The following is a 21,417-nucleotide window of genomic DNA, read 5'->3' on the forward strand; positions in this document are numbered from 1 at the left end:
GCATATGAAACTCCAGACTCCTATCCAATAACTCACTCACTCAACCTCTCCACCTGGAAGTTGAACACAACATGTTTAGAACAGCTCCTTGTTATCTTTCCCAAACCAACTCCTTCATCAGATCCCCATCTCAGTTCATGGGAACTCCATAATTATGCAAAAAGCCTTGATGTTATCCTTACTCTGATCTCTCTCATATTCCTCAAACAGCTGGCAAGAAATCTTGGTGGTTTGATCTACAAAATAAAACCTGGTTATTTCTCACCACTTCCTCCACTGCTACCGGCATTTCTCAATTGGACTGTTATCAACAACTGATAACTTGTATCCTGATTCTGCCCTTGACCACCCTGCTCCATTTTTTTTACCTCGACAGAGCAGCCAGTGATTCTAATAAAATGTAAATCAAACCCTTACTCCTCTGCTCAAAGCTCTCCAGTGATTTCCCATTTCGCTCAGGGTAAAAGCCTACATTCTTAAAATGGTCCACCAAGCAGGCCATACATGACATACCCCCTAAACTTCTCTGACCTCATCTACTACTGCTTTGTGACCCTCTCAGAGCTCCTGGAACACACCAGGCACACTTCCACTGAGACTTTTGCCAGTCTCCCAGCTGAACAGTCTTTCCCAGGTATCTCTGTGGGGCCAACTTCCTCGAGTCATCTTCTCGCTAAGTCCTTCTATGACCATAGTATATTTTCAAATTGCCAACACAGTCTGGATACTTCACAGAGACATAAGACCCATTTCTGATGGACTTAAGAAATTTAATACTTTAAAAATGTTCACTGAATTCAAGATATTATTCAATGCATAACAGAGCATGGGGTAGGCAAGGTAGGTCCTGCTTTTAATGAACACAGTAGGAGGATACACCACAATGATTCTGGAGGATCCTGTGCCTATTTTGACTGGGTTTATAATTCTGCTATTTAGATGTAAATGTGTCTCTTTCTAATGTGCTTACGTTTGCTTTTCTTAAATGTTCCTTTTGAAACTTCCAGACTATTAGTTTCCATCGAACGAGTAGCTTAAAATCTTAAGCACTGGACCTCCTCAGAGAAAATTTTAAAGGGGTCTGACCTACATTATAGAAACTATGCCAATGGTGGGGGCAGGGATGGGAGAAATAATCAATGACTGCTTTATACCAATAATAGTGGTTTTTTTTATTTTTAAGAAATATTTATTTATTTATTTATTTAATGTTTTATTTATTTCTAGGAGAGAGAGAGAGAGAGAGAGAGAGACAGCGTGAGCAGGGGAGGGTCAGAGAGAGAGGGAGTCACAGATGAAACAGGCTCCAGGCTCTGAGCTGGCAGTCAGCACAGAGCCCGACGCGGGGCTCCAACCCACGAACTGCGAGATCATGACCTAAGCGAAAGTCGGACGCTTAACCGACTAAGCCACCCAGGCGCCCCAAGAAATATTTATTTTTAAGGGGGGGAGGGGCAAAGAGAGAAAGAGAATCTCAGGGTCCACAGTGTCAGCACAGAGCCTGATGCGGGGCTTGAATTCATAAACTGAGAGATCATGACCTGAGCTGAAATCAAGAATCGGATGCTTAACCAACTGACCCACCCAGGCGCCCCAGTAGTGGTTTTCTTTAAAAGTGCATGAATTCTATAAGATACAAGAGCAAAATACATGGGCCACTGGTAGTCTTTAAGTTTAAAAATACTATGTTCAAACTTAATTATCATAAAAAGAATATTTTTTAATCTGTAGATATTCTTGGTGCAGTAATATAGATTGCCCAATATCAGTAACTGAGAAACACTAGGTTTTGTTGCCTGCTGAATGTCATCAAAAACAAAATATAATACCATCTCATGAGTTGCTTGTAAATTAAAGGCTCAGGGACTTCCAAGAAAACTATAAATCCTATACAACATTTTTTTGTCTTAAGTAGTAAAAGCTCACATCACTTGACAGTTGACTATGTGTCAGACTGTGCTGTTGCTTTTTATGTACTCTTTCATATAGTAATCAAAACAACCCTGTGGGATAGTTACTATCATTATCCTCATTTTACCTTTACAGGTAAGAGGTTCAGAAAAGTAACTTCCTCAAGGTTATACGCTGGAAAATAGTGGAACCTGGATCTGGGCCTCAGAGGATTTATTTCAAGGATCTTGTTGTTACCATTAGACTTTTCTGCTTCTCTCCCCTGTTGCCTCTGAAACGTACTATTCTTTTCTGCAGTAATTTCAGTGAGGAACTTGTCAGAGATACGACCTATGGTGAGCACATTTTTAAAAAAATTTTCTACGACTGCACATGCTAAGTTTTTGCTGTTCTAAGCAGTATTTCATTGAGCAGAATATATTTACTACCCATCTGTAAAACTTCTGTCATTTTACCTGTTTTTCACTTTCCTAATGAGCCTAAGTCAAAATTCTGAGCCTTTTCTTAAACCATGAAAAATGCCCTCTTCTTCTTTAGGGAAACATAAAAGAAAAAAATCTACATCATTTGTTTTCCTCTGTAAGCACTTTGTTTTATCTATTAGATTTCTCATAATCCTCCGTTTTACAGTAAATGCTTCCTGGAGACTGCCACAGACATCAGCATCAGAATTTCACTGTTGTTTTAGGTAGAGACAGGATATTCCCAGAGGTATTTATGAAAAGATAAGTTGAAGGAGGGGGAAGGATGTCCAAGGGAGGAGAAAAGTTTATAACCAGTGAGGACATAATGGCAGGAAGAGGCAAACAAACAAACAAAAAAAGACTTTTTCATAATATCTTCTTAGGAGTGAACTATTCTCAAAATATTTAGAAAGCAGTCCTTTGAAACTGAGGTCCAGCCTAGATCATTTGTGGATCAATGAAACAATGAGTCAAGAGGGTCCTAAAGATGTCACCTACCTGGCACTAAATACCCAACATCTCACTAGAAAGTCCTAGAATACAGGGAGAAGGAGAAAAGGGCTCTGCATGGGATCAGAGGTAGGCAAGCCTCAAGGAGGTAAAATTCTGCCTCACTGGCCATTGCCCCATTTTCTCTGGGTAGATTTTGAGTCTGTCTGAACAGAGCCACAGAATACCTTTGTGTTGACAGAAAAGAGCACCCTGTCCTTAGGCCAGCGGACTCACTGAAGAGTAGGGGGGCGGATGTTAGCCCTCAGATGGCATGTACCTAGACTACACCGAGAGTGAGAAGCAGCTTGTACACTTGGCGCTGTCATTACCTGTGAGACTCTGAGTCATTCAACCTCACAGGGCCTCAGTCCCTCCACTTCTACAACCTGATTAGGCTGCCTGCCACCCAAGGCCTCCTGCTTCGTTCCAGTTCTCAGTTAAAATTTGGCAAGGTCCAGTTGGTATTCCTGTGTCTCTAAAATACTAGGATTCTATGGATTGAGCTGAGACTTCAGTGTTTCTGTAATGTTCCTTTATTTTTTTCTCCCACGTTTCTCAAGTACTTTTCTCTTTTCACCTTAAGACTATACTCTCCTTTCAACTCCAAAGTGATTGGCTTTTCTTGAACCTTCAAAAGGTCATACCCCACATATTAGCCCCATACCCAAATGTCCATCGACAGAACAGGTAAATACACGGGTATATTCATCCACAGAAATAAAAGAAAAAAGAACTGCTACCTGCATCAATTTGGACATGACTCTATGCTGAACTGAAGAAGACACAAAGAGAACTTCTATTTCATTGCACTACATGCAGTTTGAGAGGGGTGCCAGGATGGATCAGTCGGTTAAGCATCTGATTCTTGATTTTGGCTCAGGTCATGATCTCACGGTTTGCAGGTTTGAGGCCCTAGGTGCTACTAGTGTGGAGCCTGCTTGGAATTCTCTCTCTCTCTCTCTCTCTCTCTCTCTCTCCCTCTCCCTCTCTCTCTCTGCCCCTCCCAACTCGTGCTTTTTCTCTCTCACAAAATAAATAAATAAACTTGAAAAAAACTGCAGTCTGAGAACAAGTTAAAACTAAACTGTGGCTGGGGGCACCTGGGGGCTCAGCTGGTTAAGCACCCTATTCTTGACATACTGGCTCAGGTTGTAACCTTGTGATCATCTTGAGGTAGTGGGATTGAGCCCTGCAGTCAAGCTCTGCACTGAGCATGGAGCCTGCTTGGGAATCTGTCTCTCCTCCTCTCTCTGCCCCTCCCCCTCTCAAAATAAATATTTTTTCTGAAAACCATCTAACCTATAGCAATGAAAAAAGAATGGTTATCCTTGAGGCAGGGATTATAAATATAAAGAAAGGCTTCTGGGGAGCAGATAGTGATGGATTTTTTTTGTTGTTTTTTTGTTTTTTGGCTTGGATGCTGGTTGACTAGATATGATCACTTTGTGCTATACTTCTGATTCGTGCACTTTTCTGCATTTTTCACTGCAACTGGACAGTACAAGTACTTGTGGGCAGAAAAATAATTACTCAACTACACAAAGAACTACCCAAAAGGCTAAGTGAGCCTTTCATTAATTTCGTAAAATCTTCATCCAGAATTTGCCAAATTTTTATAATCATTTCCTCCTTCACATGAAACTGTGGCTAGAAGATAGTGTAAAGTAATTGCTTTTCTCTCTGTCTTCATGTACCTGTAAAACGTTACTGCTCAAAGTTCTGTCATATCTATGTATAAAGGCAGGGTTATTGGAAAACAGCTGAAAATTTATCCCCGGATAATCAATTAGGAATACTGAGGTTCTAAATAGACAGTTTTGGTCAGAATTATCCCAGTTACCACATTAATGAAATAAACTAGATAATGACAAAATCTCTTAATTTCTTGCTGTGTAGATTAAGCTCTGCCAGGAAAGGCCACACGGGTGGGAAAAGGCATTCAAGAAAACACTGTGCTACACACAGATCCAAGGTCAACATTGCCTTCTCCTTTGGCCTGTAACTTGTTCATGTGAATTTGATGCAACACTACATTTTTCTCCTCCTGAGAAAATTCTTCATGTCAGATCAGTGATTTCTTTCCTTTCCCATTCCCACTGTTCTAGAATCTCTTTTTGATCAATATGGTATACTGCATGATTGCTCCACTTGATACCTATACAGAGTGATATCAGACAAGCTTGCATCAGAAGTAATTACACCACCAAATCATATCAGATAATCTGGAAGCACTGATAGCTTGTTTTTACTCGAAATTTTATAGTAACTATGCCCATTACCAGCGTAGAGCCCCTCTGGTCCTACAGCATGGCAGGCAGGCTCTTGCGCTCACAAATGCTGGGGGAATAATGAAATATTTGTAGAATCATGAGAGTTTAGACGAAAAAGGTTTCTAAGCTTCAAAATGAGAAGTGGCATGGGTGGAGGCGGGGCACAATAATAAGCCTCCAGGCCCTAAACATTATTTAACACCAAAGCAGAAATTCAACACAAATCCATGCAAGCTTTCCAGAATGAGTACAACATAACAGTACCATTTCATGCTGTATCCAGGCTTTGTAGGGCACCTTAAGAGGAATCCTTTTTTCTCTGCTAAAAAGATCTTATTTTTAATTGCCATTTTTAAATATAATGTTTTACCTACTTCAGCCTTGTTTTAAATATTCATCCTTCGAAGTTCAGATTTTCCTTGCAACTCATTGTCCAGTACTCTACTTCTTCTTTCCTCTCAAATTATTCCTTTAACTTGTTTCTACTTATTTTTATAGGCCCCCAAAGTCTCTTCCTCAGGTAATACGCAATTCAAAAACACCTCTCAACTACCCCTCATATCAAACTTTAACTACAGAGGACAACAATACTATTTTTCCTGTCTGGGTTTTAGGAAAGATACGTTTTAACCAAAATTTCGCCACTCATAAAATTCCATCACTGTTTCCTTTCTATTCCCCCATCCTACACTCAATTGTTTAAAGCGCAATCACAATGTAACCAAACTCCTAAATATGTAATTATATAATCAAAGAATTCTTAAAAATATACAATTTTACGTGTGCAACACACACCCTTAATAACTGTAGTGTTGGAAGTACAGACTTTTTTTTTTAAAGTACTGGAGTTTTCTTCTAAGTTGTGTTTGTTCTTTCTAGTTGGTGAGGGATCATCCTATAAGAAGGACCAACTGCTTTATCAGAAACCACAAACTGTGTTACAACAGGATTCATTACAGACTGAGAACACATTTAAAACTCTTTATTTTCTTTAAAAAAAATAAAATTGGAATTGGGGTGCCTGGGTTGCTCAGTTGGTTAAGCATCCGACTTTGGCTCAGATCATGATCTCACGGTTCATGAGGTCAAGCCCCACAATGGGCTCCATGATGACAGCCTATCAGCACAGAGCCTGCTTCAGATCCTCTGACCCCTCTCTCTGCCCCTCCCCTGCTCATGCTCTCCCAGCAAATAAATAAATGAGTAAATAAATACTTTAAAAAAGAGAATAAAGTTGGAATTGCATAAACGAAAGCCACCATTTCTATGTTTTGTTCATAAGGTTACACAATGCTGAATACCTCTGGTTTTCCTACTTATGAAAGACACAGGTTTCATTTACCAAACCAGGGCATTTATAAAGTTTGTATCCATGTGGGATAGGAAAAACCCATCTCTGCATAAAGAGAGAAAAATGTCTATCTTCTAGAATGCTTAAAACAATTTTAAAGTGACTTTAGAGAAGGCCCCTGAAATTTAGTTCTGAACTCAGAAAACCACCTAAGGGACAGTTTGTGAATGCCATCTGGGATCCAGGCAGTTTCATCAACAAAAGGGAAAACTTGTTGAGATCATCCAAATCTAACATTCACATACATTTTTACATCTGGACTGAATTAATCTTTTCTTGGTACTGGCTTTCATGTAATAAAATAATTGTTTGCAGGTTTTATTTTTTTTTAAACCCACAGTCTCAGAAATCAAAATGTGCAGCATCCAAGCTGAAAACTACAAAGAACTCCTTTATCAAAAAAGTTAGTTGTGAGACAGGACTCATTTACACTAAACTCTGCACTTGACAGTTCAGTCAAAAGCGATTCTGTTTGAAACTTTCATTTCAAGCATCTGCCACAAAAGGCTACACAGTCTATTATGTCATAAGTTCTGAAAGCCAAAGGCTTTATAAGTGTAGTTAAAAGTGAAAACAAAGTCCAGAAACAGAAAAGCTCTACAACCCCCGTTCCCTGGGTTCAGCTGGCCCAACTGAATGAGTTTTTACAGAACCTGTTACCAGAAATGATTACCTAGCACATGGGCACTTGGCTTTCAAACAGCAGTGTCTTCATCCTTGCTCCTATTGTTTTACTGTAGAGCTGGGAGCATCTTAAATCAGCAAGTTCAAATTATGTACTCGAAGCTGGTCGCTTACCCCAGCTGCCCCCCAAAAAGGAGACCGTGGAAATACAGAAAGATTTCCTTTCTCTTAAGATGTTTTGAGTTCTGCAAGAACTGCTGATTACTGTGGTCCATCAGTGTCAGAACTCAGGCATTTTTACAAGCAATTCAAAAGGGGGAAAATTAGTTCATATTACAGTCTGTCTGCTTTCTGGAGAAGATATCCTGGAGATAACTTGATAGAAGATATGCCCTGGGGGACCCTTCTCATCAAATGATCCCAGAGGTCTATTTTAATATGAAATATAAATCCAATATATTTACAAACATTCGGAAAGAGCATTTGAATGTCAGCTGTCTCATATTGTGGGCTATTTTCCTTTTTAACATAATACTTTTAGTTCTCAAAACCCCACCCAAGGAAAATGATTAACTGCTACAAGTTTTATACTACAAAGGACAACAGCAAAAGCATCTGTTTTCCTGCCTCTCTCCTCTGGTCTTCTCCCCTCCCCCACTCTCTAAGGTGCAGGCTGTTTGTAAGTCTTGGTGGTTGTTAAAATTACTTTCTACAAGACTTTCAGAATGCGGCAGTTTCTGAAAAACTTCCTATCCTCTAACACTGCTGAGCCTAAATTTATGTGCTGTTCTAAGAAGACAAAATCCAAAAGTCAAAAGCCTTTTTAATGACAGATGTATTACGGAAAATTTTCCCCACAAAGTTTTGATGCTGTGAAATATCAACTCCCTGAAATCACAGAAAGGAAATGACTTACATTCTTGGAAAATGAAGCCACTAGCAGCTTTCTCCAACAGTATTTTCTAATCCCTAAACTACACCCTGTGGCAACGGGGAGTATTTCGTGCAAAAACTACGTTTAAATAGATGCTTATAAAACCAATAAACAAACATCGTCGGATCCCAGAGAAAAAGAGACAGAATCAGATACTTTTTCTGCGCACTCCAAAAACCTGGAGAGCGTAGGCTTGAAGTCAAAAGCAACCTGAGAACGCTTGCTGAAGTTTTCCTGCCCCACTGTGGGCCATGCAAAGCTCCTGAGGGAAATTCTGGCAAAACAGCTTTTTGCCAAAAAATAAAAACGAAAAGGGTGTAAAGGAGCTAATATTTCTTTGGACACTTAACTTCACAACTGCACGGCCTGAAAAATCTGCCAGTTTTCATTTCAACTTTAAAATATGCTTCTTTTGACACCTTTCCATTTATTCATGCCCTAAAGAAAACGCCCTCCCCATTAGGTTACGCTGTCCCAGGACTCGAGGTGCTGTTACAAGCCCCGTGGATCTCACACGGGTGGCCCCCAGCGGTCCGTACGTGACAGTTCCTGGCACTCCTCGAGGACAGGCTGGTGGTCTCTTGTGCCCGGGGCCGGGCCTGCGCGCCGCAAGCACCTCCAGGAACCCAAATTCTGCAGGCCGCGCCCCCTACTCGCATCCCACCGAGGCCCCCTTCTGGCGCCGCCGAGCCCCAGCTCAATCTCCGGCTCCCCGACTAGACACTTTCAGGAACCGTGGGGCAGACGCTGCTCTCGGGTCCCTTCGCGCAGCCGGGCTGCCCGCCCCCCGCCCGCGCACAACAGGCGGCTGAACACCCAGGAATGTAGGGTTCACTGGCTGGCCCCGGCGCCCCGTCCAAGTCGCGACCGATGGGGCGCAACCGACAGGCGACCCCAGAACAGCGCGCCAGAGACCACCGGAGAGCCGAGCGCGGCACCGTGAGCCCGGGGCGCAGCCCGCAGCCCCAGCCGGCCTCCGGCCCTCGCCGCAAAGGCGGCCCCGGAGCTCCGCGCCTCCCCCGCCGCCTGGCTCGGCTGCCCCGGGGCCCCGTCCTCCCGCGCCGGCGTGGGCGAGCTCTGACCCGCGGAGAGGCTACGTTTCAGCCCGGTGCCCGACGCCCAGAGCCGAGGAAGCAAAAAGAAGGCGAAGAAAGACTCAGGGAAGACACTGCTTTGGCTGGGGCTCTCGACTCCCAGAAACCCTCCCAAAGTCCCGTCCAGTGGCCGCCGCCGCCGCCCGGCCGGCAGGGGGCACAATGGGCAGCCGGGGCGCGGTGGCCGGGCTAGGGGACGGACTGGGAGGCCCCCCAGCGCCGAGCTCCCGCTCATACCTCGCAGAAAGCCCGGAGCACCCGGCGTCGGACTCTTCTCAGCTCCTCGTCCCTTCCTGCCTGCGCCGCGCCAGCCCGGCTCCTCTCAGCCCCTCTGCCCCGGCAGCTTGACGAGCGCTCCGCGTCCGGACCGCCCCCAGCCCACGCCTCCCGCCCCGCCCCCAGAGGCTCCGCCCCCACGCCCGCCCCGAGGTGGCGGGGGTGGCCGCCCGGCCGCGGGAGCCGAGCGCCCGGCTCGCGGCCGCACGTGGAGCGCCTGTCGGCCCCGCCCCGGACCCAACCAAGCGTCCCGCGGAGGGGTGCCGCGACTCGAGGGTGGGAGGAAGCGGAGGGAACCGCCCCCTCCCGGGCCCTGAGAAAGGAGAGCGCAGAAGGGTACCGTACGTGGACCCCTGCCTTCTAGGCCTTTCCCCCGCGCGACGGAGGCGGGAGGGGACACTGTCAGCTCCCCCCCCTTCTGGCCGAATGGCCCTCTCCTACGCTCGGCCTCGCTCCCCGAGAACGCTTCCTCCCGAGCCTGGTCTGGCTGGGCGGGGGTGGCTGTTTGGCCTGAGCATCGCTTTACTAATCCTGAACGTCGGAGTGGAGGCCACTCAACGAGGAGGCGATCCCGGCGGAGGAGGCTTCGTGACTCCTAGCTTCCCTCCCGGCCTTCTGTCCCGCACCCACCGGCCCACCCACCCCTCGGGACGCCGCGCCCTCGCGGGTTTTATCCTGGATGGAGGGGGCGCAGCCCGGCCGCCAAGCCTCCCCCGCTGAGTCCCTCCAGTTGTAAAGGTAGACACAGCCTCTATTTGCTGTGGTTTTAGTGTCCGTGACCCCTCAGAAAATTTATTTGCCCGCTCCTGAAGGTGGCTGGAGAGCGCAGCGGGTGATGCAAAGGGCCCCTGGAGGATGTTTTTGCGGAATTACGAATCGAGTCAGGAGATTGGAGGCTTCTTTGCCACCTTTAGTTGCTGGCTCTGGGAAAGAGCTAAGCCTCTTTGGTCAGCCTGCGCCCAATAGGACCTGCCGCTGGGAACTGGAGCCAAGGGAGAGACCCAGCCTCCACCGTGTCCCCAGGCCCTTGATGCAGGGTGCTCCCACCTCCTGGGCTTTTGCCCTCCTAGGTCTCATGTTGATTGCTGACCCAGTGACCCCTGGCCAGTGGTGGCAGTAACGCCCTACAGGACCCCTCACGAAAGGAGTGATGGGGTGTATATGTTTCTGGGTCTGACAGATGGATGAAAACACCAGCAGCGGAGGACCTGAGAAGACAATACCCAAAATCAGATGTATGCTTACAGAAGCCAACTTAAAAATTGGTCTGATCTTTTAATCCAAACATAAATGTGTAAAGCTGGCTGATACTGGTTGAAAGTATGCCTGTCTGTGTGCCTCGTTTGCTTGGCAAAAGAGATTCACTTTTGTGTTCATTAGGGCTGAAGCTAACTTGGAATAGTTGCCTCATTCACAGCCTTTACAATGGGGGAACTATGGCACTGGAACTGAATCTTAGAAGCAGCTGTAATCTTTTTTCACAATTGATTATACTTTCAGAGCTTATTTCTGATAAAGCAAAGCAGCAGTGTCTAAGGATATTGCATTTAAAGTCATGATTCCATAATGGAAAAGAGGACCAGAGCTACATTCCAATGACTGTTTTCTAAATTAGTTGTATTTAATTAACAGAGTAAGGTTAAAAATTGGCTTACAGTAGTTGATGACAATGTAGGCATTTAAAAGTGGATCACACTTTTCTCTCACTTTTTTAGATGCATTCAGAATGAGTCCATAGTGAACACTGGTTGACAAGATCTTAAATTAATTTGATGTCTAATGAGATAATTCAGCATTTCATAAGATAAACAAGATAAAGGAGTAATACATTACTATCTTGGAAAAGAGTTCTTAAATCTGATTTCTTTTCATGCTCTCTGCATCTAGCAGATAAAGAACATATTGTGGGGTACCTGCTAGTTCAGTGGGTTAAGCCTCCCACTCTTGATTTTGGGTCCATTGATCTCACAGTTCATGAGTTGGAACCCTGAGCCCCGCATCCGACTCTGCACTGACAGTGCGGAGCCTGCTTGAGATTCTCTCTCTCTCCCCCCAAAAAATAAATAAACTTTTTAAAAAAAGAACAACATATTGTTAGATTGTGAAACACTGCTGCAATATAAAATAATTAGGTAACCCAAGGAGCCAAATATTTTAAACAGATTTTTAAAAAAATGTATGTTTAAGATTGGGTTTATTGTCTAGAATTAGATTGTAGCAAAATTTACTATGTGAATATTGTTTGACTCGTAACGATCATATTAATAGTGAATACCAATAAACATATACTCTTACATAATGCATTTTGTTGTTTTTTTTTAAATATTTATTTCTAGGAGAGAGAGAGAGACAGCGTGAGCAGGGGAGGGTCAGAGAGAGAGAGGGAGTCACAGACTGAAACAGTCACAGACTGAGCTGGCAGTCAGCACAGAGCCCGACGCGGGGCTCGAACCCACGAACCGCGAGATCATGACCTAAGCGAAAGTCAGACCCTCAACCGACTAAGCCACCCAGGCGCCCCAATGCATTTTGTAAACTAAGTATTTTAAAACTCTTAAAAACCATTCTATAACCCCCCGAAACATACATTTCTGAAAGGGTTGCTTTGGAAAACAACAGTCCACTCAAAATGGAGGTGGAACTGAGAAAGGATGGGTTGTTTTAATATTTCTTATCGCAAGACATTTTGTTTGCACTTATTAAAGAATGCAAATTTATAGGTAAAGTTATATTTTGTGGTTCTTTTTGATGTTTAGGTATAGTTCTATTTTCACCGGGATGATGTTTTCCTAAATATGACACATTGCCCATCAGTGAAACATCACCTTGAGCACATCTTAAATTTCTACTTTTTCCATGGCATGTAAATATTGACATAACTCTATATTTGTGCTGTTGCTTTTCTAAGGAAGAAGTTATTCATTCGATGAATTTATTGAGTACTTCGAAACACCAGGCACAGGGGTAGACTCTGGGATCCAAAGGTAAAAATATTCCTGAATTTTACAGTGTTTGAGGAAGCAGGCAAGTGAGTAAGCAGTTACAATATACTTTAATGCTTGCCAGGCTAGGGATATGCAGGAGGCATAGTGGGAAGGCCTGGGCCCTTCAGGTGGGCATCAGACCTCTGTCTGGGTGAGAAGGATAAACTGAGATGGGAAGGATGAACAGAAGTTTGCCAAGGAATGAGTTAGTTGAGGCGGGGGTTCTCAAACATGGCAGCACGCTGGAATCACCTGGAGATTTTCAAAAACTGTGTCCCAGGCAAGTGATTTCATTGGTCTGAGATGTAGTCTGGGGTTGGGAATGTTTTTAAACCCCCAGATTATTTTAAGTGGAGACACATGTGGGAACCATGGATCATAGCATCCGAGGTAGAGGGCACAAGAGTGAGCACGTGCCCTGGGGTGTGAGTTCAAAGCATGATGGCCATAACCTCATTCTGTAATTCAAGAGGCTTAAGCTTTGGTAGCTGATACTTACACATTTTTGGTATAAAGAACATAATTACATAGAAGGGAAAGAGATGTAAACTGCTGCAATTCACACACCACAAGTATCTTCCAAACACTGGAATAGTATTTTGAAAATTAAGATCAGTTCAAAATATTAAAAGAAAAATTTGAAGCACATGGGTGGCTCAGGTGGTTAAGCATCCACCTTCGGCTTAGGTCATGATCTCAGTTTGTGAGTTTGAGCCTCATGCCAGACTCTGTGCTGACATCTCAGAGCCTGGAGCCTGCTTCGGATTCTGTGTCTCCCTCTCTCTCTGCCCCTCCCCTACTTGCACTCTGTCTCTCTCAAAAAATAATAAATAAACATTAAAATTTTTTTTAATTTAGTTCTTTTTCATCTTTCTTAGATAATTCAGGGTTATTTGGGACTCAGAGTATGTTTTAATGCTGAGATATAACTTCTACACAGAGAAAGAAGTCGGTCATTTGATATACTGGCTTTTAAAGAAGACCTTCCTGATGTTAAATACTGTTTATCATTCTGGATGAAGGTCATGATAAAGGAATTAGGTTCATTTTTCTTTTTGGTAATTACTGAAGTGCAATTTAAAAAGCAAAACAAAATGCATTTGAAAGCATTCAAAATAAATTTAAATAAGTCCTACTCTAAGGTCTTAAATGTCCACTTAGCTAATATATATTACTTTGAAAGACAAACTAATCACACATGGAAACTTAACAGTGCAGTGATGTAGTCCTGGTTTTCACTGCTTAACATTTAGAATGCTCTTTTTATTATTCTCATTGGTATATCACTATGTTCTGTAAAACAAAAACACCAAAAGAAAAGTCGGGAAAATTGATTATCAGTTATTTAACCCAGTTGTCTCATTAATGTGCACCAGGAGCCCCTAACCAGGAATACAAATAACTGTTTTGCAGAGGTAGCACAGCATGGCAATATATTAGCATACATAATATATTATGTAGTGATCTTAACACAAATTTACCTTTACCCAATTTTGAGACACAGAGTTACAAAAATTAAACTAATTGAATTCCACTCTTCTGGCCATCAAATTTTGAGAGAAAATATTAAAAATAGGATAATTTAGGAGCACCTGGGTGGCTCAGAAAGTTAAGTGTCCAACTTTGGTTCAGGTCATGATCTTAAGGCTCTTGAGTTTGAGCCCCGCGTGGTGCTCTGTGCTAACGGCTCAGAGCCTGGAGCCTGCTTCAGATTCTGTGTCTCCCCCTCTCTCTGCCCCTCCCCTGCTCACTCTCTCTCTCTCTCTCTCTCTCAAAAATAAATAAACATTAAAATTTTTTTTAAAAATAGGGTAACTTAATTATCCTAGGACAAAGTTTGGTTTTAATGCAACATGTAAAACTTTGCAGGAGACATTTGAAGAGCTACTTTTCTTTCCATTCTATTATGGCTTTAGTTTTGCAAAAACATCACATAACTATTCCTTGAGGGCTTACATACTTGAATACTCCAGACAAAAGGTTTGATAAGACTGGGAGGGTCAAGCCAGGCCTTTCACTCCTGAGGAGTGGGACAGTGGAGGTGTTAGCTGCACAAGGTAGGATAACCCAGTACTGAGGTCTTGGAAGTGAAAGGCATAATGGCATAGAGGCCATGCTTGTTTGAGGGGCACTGCTGTTAACTAAAATAGAGTGAGGAATTAAGTGTGCAAATAGCATTTTTGCTTTTGCGTGGGGCAAAAATCACATTCCAGAGGCGACTGAGGACAAGTTAGTTCAGAAAAATGTCTAGTAGAAGGGATGAGACAAGGGCTAGACTCCCTATAGGATAAAGCTTCCTGGTGTATACCATTTGTGTTTATATAACAGGCCTCAATGTCCCAGAGCAGTTTTTCAGCTCTGATTCCTTGATTACTCTCTGAAAAGCTGAAAGAAAACATTCCTATCCACAGAGATGGAGGCAACTCCCTCCATTCCTTACTGGGGGAAATGGGAAATGAAAGGAAGAAGGGCTGGTTACTTCGAGTTATGCTGCAGGCACACTCTGATTATCTTTATCTGAGACAATATTCCTGGAGGAGTCACTTTCAAACACAAATGATAACATTGCAGATGTCACTGAAATTGTCTTCAGTATTTTATGACATCTTATCAATTTGTGCCAGAGACACACTGAACTAGATAGAACAGGAGATGTGAACATCCATCTTCCAGAACACTTACAGCCTAGCCAATACTGGTTTTCTTGAGAATACCAACAAAAGTTTCATTGATGACAAGTGTTCATGAAACATATCCATTCAGTTTTAATTTGGTTACCTTGAGTACATTTTAAGCACAACAAACCGTGCCCTTAAGCTTCTTTTTCAGTTGCTTGAAAAAGAGTGATGAACAAAAGTTACAAGTACGAAGTGCTGGCTCTCAGATTTCACAGTAAGCTCAAGGACACTAATGGGCTCTGTTGGTGGGGCCTCCAAGGAACACTCTATCCACATGTGGTCATTGGGATTTTCGTTATAACACAAAGTCCTGATACGCTGGTTATGTTACCTGGTTGTATATACAAGGGAAAAAGCATTCATGAACACCCACATTAGATCCCTGTTTTCCTCTCACCTGATCCTAGATGAGAAACAAAATCTACATTCGTTCTTGTTTGGCTTGGCTAGGGAACCAAATGCCAAAAAATCTTAAGGAATTTTTCTGTATGCAAGGCAGTGGTTATATTTTTCTTTTACAAGGGCAGGCTAATATATCATTCTATTAGCATAAACAGAATTCTTATGCATTAGTTCTTTGAAGAAAGAACATTGGTAATTAGGCGTGGAGTTTGAACTAGAAGCCAAGAATTGGAAGATTGTTCTCAAATGGCCTCAGATTCCAATGTTTAATTTTGACAGCCAGGAGAAGAAAGTGCCGGGTGATAGCATTCTTAACTAGATTTAGCTTGGACGGTAAGACTCTTGGGGTGGAGGGGTGAGGCCTGTCCTTCTTAAACATGCTTTTCTTTAAAAACTCTATCATGGGGGCGCCTGGGTGGCTTAGTCAGTTAAGCGTCCGACTTTCGCTTAGGTCATGATCCCGCAGTTCGTGGGTTTGAGCCCCGCGTCGGGATCTGTGCTGACTGCCAGCTCAGAGCCTGGAGCCTATTTCAGAGTCTGTATCTCCCTCTCTCTCTGACCCTCCCCTGCTCACGCTGTCTCTCTCTCTCTCTCCTAGAAATAAATAAAAAAATATTAAAAAAAATAAATAAAAACTTTATTATGTATTTATGATTTACCTATGTGATTTCTTGAGCAGGAAAATAGAATCAGCAAATCAGTGATTTTCTGTTCAGCCCATAGTTCTATATTAGATACTAATTTTTGTCCTTTACACCCCAATTTCTTAAGATTTAATGGGATATATACTTATATCATTTTATGTGTATATAGACCTCACATTATGTACACATCAATATAAAATGTTTTATCACATCACTTATTTTTTTCATAGCACTTTTCTCATTATCTGAAATTATTTATGAATATGTTCACTTGTTTGTCACTGTCTCTCCCTTTAGAATTTAAGCTTCATATGAACACAGACCTAATCTCACTAACTGCTCTGGCCCTGGCATCTAGAACAGTATCTGGTATATATCCCTTGATATTCCTTAATATGTATTTTATTTCTATTTGCACCTTTCCCTCTATCTTTAACTACTCATCCTACTGACTTCTGAAATATTAAGAACGTTAGAGGGGTTGTACTAGAGCAGTTCATCAATTATTGAATTCCTTGCCAACAAAGCATGTTGATGAGACACCTTGGGAACAGAGTGGTTTGAGTAGAGCAAGGGAAAAACACGTGGCCTTGCTCCCATGTGCTCAATGCCCCCACCTCCACGTGAAGGTTTCCTGGTGTCATCTGGAGCTGCTCCATCTCTGAACATGAGAAGCCATTCTGTCCACCGCGCCTTGCCCTTCTGCCTCTCCCACCGGAACTGTTGTTGGCCTTGAGACTTTCACTCACCAAAACCCCTCCCAGTTCTTCCAGTTTATTGGCTGTTTGTGGCCTCTCTTCTTTTCTTTTGAATTTAATGCCTAAACTCACCATTTTGAATTTATTCTCCCCTGTAGTCTATGCCCCGTATCTCCTTGACCTTCTAATACAACTTTCTTAACAACCCTAACAATCAGGTCAACTCAGTTGCCCATGTTCTTGAATTTTGCTTTTAAGTCACCAAGGAAGACTACAGACAATAATGAATGTGTCTATCAGTCACATCACCAAGACAATAGTTGTAGCAGTGGAGCACTTAACACAGCTGCTTGGTCAACTTTTTATTCATTCCTGATTGGCGGCCTTTCCCTTTTACCATAATGTTCAGATTCTTAGGTCTCTCTTCAGGTCCCTCAACCCAATCCAAAACCCTGCTGCTCCCAACCCAAGCCTAGAGTGTTTCTGACAGCCACTGGTCTGAAAGGTTTATAAGTATTACCTTGTTGAATCCTTAATCCAATCCTTTCAGGGAGGAACTGTCAATATCCCTGGTTTACAGATGCCTAAGATCTTAAAGAAAGTAGGTGCTGGATCTGAAACTCAGGAAATCTGTCTCTAAGCTCACACTCTCTCCCTAAACTGTCTTGCTTTGGGTGCAGAGCTGACCCCAGTCATTTTCAGTTCACTCCATCTCCAAACTTCTGTGTAGAGTGTACATTTTCTCCTGCCCCTTCTCAGTAAACCTCCTCTGGCCAAAGCTTTGTTTCCCAAGCCCTCCTAGCTGTTGGGAGCCTTCTCCATCATTTGTTTATTCATTTAGCAAATACTTAAGTCCCTGTTGTGTACCGGGTGTATGTTAGGAACACAGAGGTAAACAAGGCCTAATCTCCCAACCTGGGAGATTATCTAATTATCCACTCTCCCCTTAAATATTCAGTATCTGGCCAGCTCCTAGGCCATTCTTTGCATCGGCAGAGTGTTGAAGTCACTGGATATTTCACACTACACCTACCACTGACCCTGACAGGGCACCAGGTGCATGTTTGATAGATGGATGATTCCAGGTAAAGTAATTACAGTTTGGAAGTTTATCCTTAGTCCTTTCTCTGAAGGTGGCCCACTTCAGGAGGGCCTCTAGCTCATATCTTTTTGTCAGCAGATTTAGGAAGGTCTGGAAAATTAACCCTTTGCCATTACTGACTGACTGACTAGTTACGCTTTAACTGCAGTTATTCCCACCAAAGTAGCCTCAAACTGGTACCTGTGGTTGAAGCCTTGTAATCTATGATGGTGAAAAGAAAGACACAATCTTATTAAAGGAATTTCAGCATTTGTAAGGTGGTGGTGGGGGGGGTAGATATTTGTAAGACAAAGCACCTTTTAAACCCATATTTTGCAACTATTAATCTAGTAGTTCTCTGGGCACCTGGGTGGCTCAGTAGGTTGAGCATCTGACTCTTGATTTTGGCTTAGGTCATGATCCCAGGGTCATGGGATCGGGCCCTGTGTTGGGCTTCACGCTGAGCATGGAGCTTGCTTAAGATTCTCTCTTCTCTCTCTCCCTGCCCCCCCAAAATAAACTTTTTTAAAATCTAGTTGTTCTCAACTAGAGGGTGCTTATTACCCCAGAAGAACATTTGGCAGTGTCTGGAGATGTTTTTGGTTGCCACAGATCAGGAGGTTGGGAGGAGATGGGTCATTGCTGCTAGTGTCTAGTGGATAGAGGCTAGGGATGTCACTAAGCATCCTACAATGCAGGGCACCTCAAAACAAAGAATTATTGCTCCTAGTTGTTAACCACAGGTCTAAAGGGTAAACTTGACCTGAACATTTAGCTGCCCTGTAAGTTGGGTGGAAGGAAGTGTCACTTTGGGGATTCTGGCTAAGCCTGCTGAAGAGTTACTAGAGATGAAGAATCATTTGGAACCTACAGAGTAAGTTATTTGGGCTGAGTTTCTTCATCTGCTCTTCCCCAAACTTTACCTGAATCTTTTTCTTAGCCTCAAGATACTTCTTACACACTTTATGTCTTCTTGTATCCCCTATTTTAGTGTATGGGGACCTGGAGAGAGAAAACTAAATAGGACAATCCTTGTATCTGACAAAAGCATTTTTTAACATTAGTAAAATTTCTACCTCTGGCTATAAAATTACTAATGTGGTAGAACACCATGCTCTTTGTCAACAGAGATATAGCAAGATTTATCCCAGTCCAAATTAAACAATAGGTCAAAGAGGAAAAAAGCTGGAAATGCTAATGCTTTCCACTGACATCAGTGAAGAATTAACTTGTGAACTAAAATTAGTCTTACAGAGATATTAATAAAGTATAAACTTTATAATTTAACCAGACCTGACCAGTTATTAGCTCTTATGATGAATAATAACTTTAATTACTTAAATAATTTGCTAATTTTATTTTTAAGTAGTAGAAATGCATACAATAGAATAAACAATATCTTTTGAACAAATAGCTTCTGCCAAATATACAGAAATAAACTTTGAAAGCATCTTGAGGGCTATCAGTTATTTGCATGAATCATATTCATCACATTTATATTGACGAAAGCCATTTCCTATCCCTATACTCCCATTATTCTTCATATCACTAGCATTTATAATAAAGAATTTGTGTATGTATTCAAATATATTCAAATTTCATGAAAGCAAATCCAAGAATAGCTATAGAAAGTATATGTTAACCACCATTTTCAAATATTGCCTGATTTCCACTTAGACTTATTAGTTGATTTCTTTTATATAGTCATTTCCAAGCCTGTAAATGTATCAGAACCATTTAAGAACCAGTGGCAAGGCTGGGAATCTCAATATAATGGCAACAGACTCTTCAAATGATTCTGACATCCATTTGCAACCATATGTGTAGTGGTACTGTTAGTGCTTATACTAAAGTAAGATTTAAATGAAGAGGCCAGATTAAAGATACTTTAGAAATGTTTCATTTGACACCCCAAAATGCTTTAGGTACTGTAGCTCTGCCATCCCCTTCCAATGAATAAAACTAGGTGAGAGGGGAGGTGGAGTGAAAATGTGTTAAGATGTGGTTAGTAATCGCTTATCACAACAAGGACAGTGAGGTCAGTGCAACCAATTCAAATTAAGGATGGGTTGCCTATTTTTGATTCTTTGTGATGTAAATGGAGTAACTGAAGCTATGATTTTTAATTTGGTCAATAAGAAGCCATTCAACTTAAGATAAAGCAATGGAGACTACCAGTCTTTCTGAATAACATAATTGCATCTAGTCCCCAGAAACTTCCACATCAATCTAATAGCGTATAAATGAGTCACAATCTTAATTAATGTTTCCATAAATACGCTGAAGGGCAGCTCTGAGAAAATGGAATACAGACTGAAGAGGATATGCAAGTAACCCAATTTGTACATCTTCCCATTTCACAGCTTTGCTCTTTTGAAGCCGCCTAATAAACATGTACCTATTTCATCCTCGAGGCACTGACTCACTCAGGACTTTGGAAGGTGACACCTAGTTGATAAATACAAGGTTGCATGGATAGATACTATTTTGTTCTATGAATGACAAGTAACTTCAGAAGAGTAGTCTCCAGGAATGCAATGCATTTAAAATAATGACAGGTGATTGCTTATTGATCATTCACTGTGGTTTAGGTACTATGCCGGATGTTTTAAGTTTATTATCATAACAGTCACCCTAGAGATAGATACCATCAAAATTCCTATTTTACAAATAAAGAAACTAGGACACAGGTAACTTACCCAAATTTAAGTAGCCCATTAGTATTGGAGCTTCTAAATAATTTTTGTAAAAAACAAAATAGAAAAAGTCATGAAATTAATGGAATGCCCAAATTTGATATATTTTTTAAATTTATTTATTTATTTTGAGAGACAGAGAGAGGGAGACAGAGAATCCGAAGCAGGCTCCACACGGTCAGTGCAAGGCCCGATGCAGGGCTTGAACTCAAACCATGAGATCATGACCTGAACCAAAACCAAGAATCTGATGCTTAAACCAACTGAGCCATCCAGGTGTCCTTGATAAAATTTTTAAAATCTAACACTAAGGTGTCCACTTTTTTAGCAGAGTGACTTTCAGACAGCAAGCTATCGTATTAGAAAACGTCCAGAAGTACCCATGATATGTACCCACTCAAACTGTACGTGGGACAGGAAGGACTGGGAACAAAATTCTCAGCCTTGTTTTCAGTGGGTAGATCTATTTAAAAATAATTCGAAGAATTACATGAGGTCATTTGGCAAGAAGGCATCAATAGGGCCGTGCTTCCTGATACCCTTCCACTCTAACAGCTTTAAATTGGCCTGTGTTTTAAACTGATCAGACTAAAAGAATGATGACGAAAGCTCTCAGGTAAATAACTACACCCCTCTGCATTCATCTGCAACTCCACATTTTCCCTTCAAGATTCCAGTGACTTCATTTGAGCCATACCACAACATAAAGGAGAGAGGCAGACAGTTCAGGGGAACATTTGAGGAACCACTGGTAGTCCGTAGAATCACCTCTGCCTTTAGTCTCTATGATTTTGTCATTGCTAGAGCCAGGTTGTAAA

General features: G+C 42.2%; 1 protein-coding gene across 3 annotated transcripts in view; it reads right to left on the bottom strand.

The window, feature by feature from the left end:
• Nucleotides 1-9,457, bottom strand: part of FRMD6 (FERM domain containing 6) — a 79,059-nt gene extending 69,602 nt beyond the window's left edge. For all 3 annotated transcript variants that reach the window (XM_039256111.1, XM_039256112.1, XM_039256109.1), the window contains exon 1: nucleotides 9,378-9,457. The gene's annotated coding sequence lies outside the window, so the exon portion shown is untranslated. The remainder of the gene's footprint in view (nucleotides 1-9,377) is intronic.
• Between the last annotated feature and the right edge of the window lie 11,960 nt (nucleotides 9,458-21,417).

Source organism: Hyaena hyaena, unplaced genomic scaffold, assembly GCF_003009895.1.
Source record: "Hyaena hyaena isolate Hyena2069 unplaced genomic scaffold, ASM300989v1 scaffold_559, whole genome shotgun sequence".
In the NCBI taxonomy this organism is placed as follows: domain Eukaryota; kingdom Metazoa; phylum Chordata; class Mammalia; order Carnivora; family Hyaenidae; genus Hyaena; species Hyaena hyaena.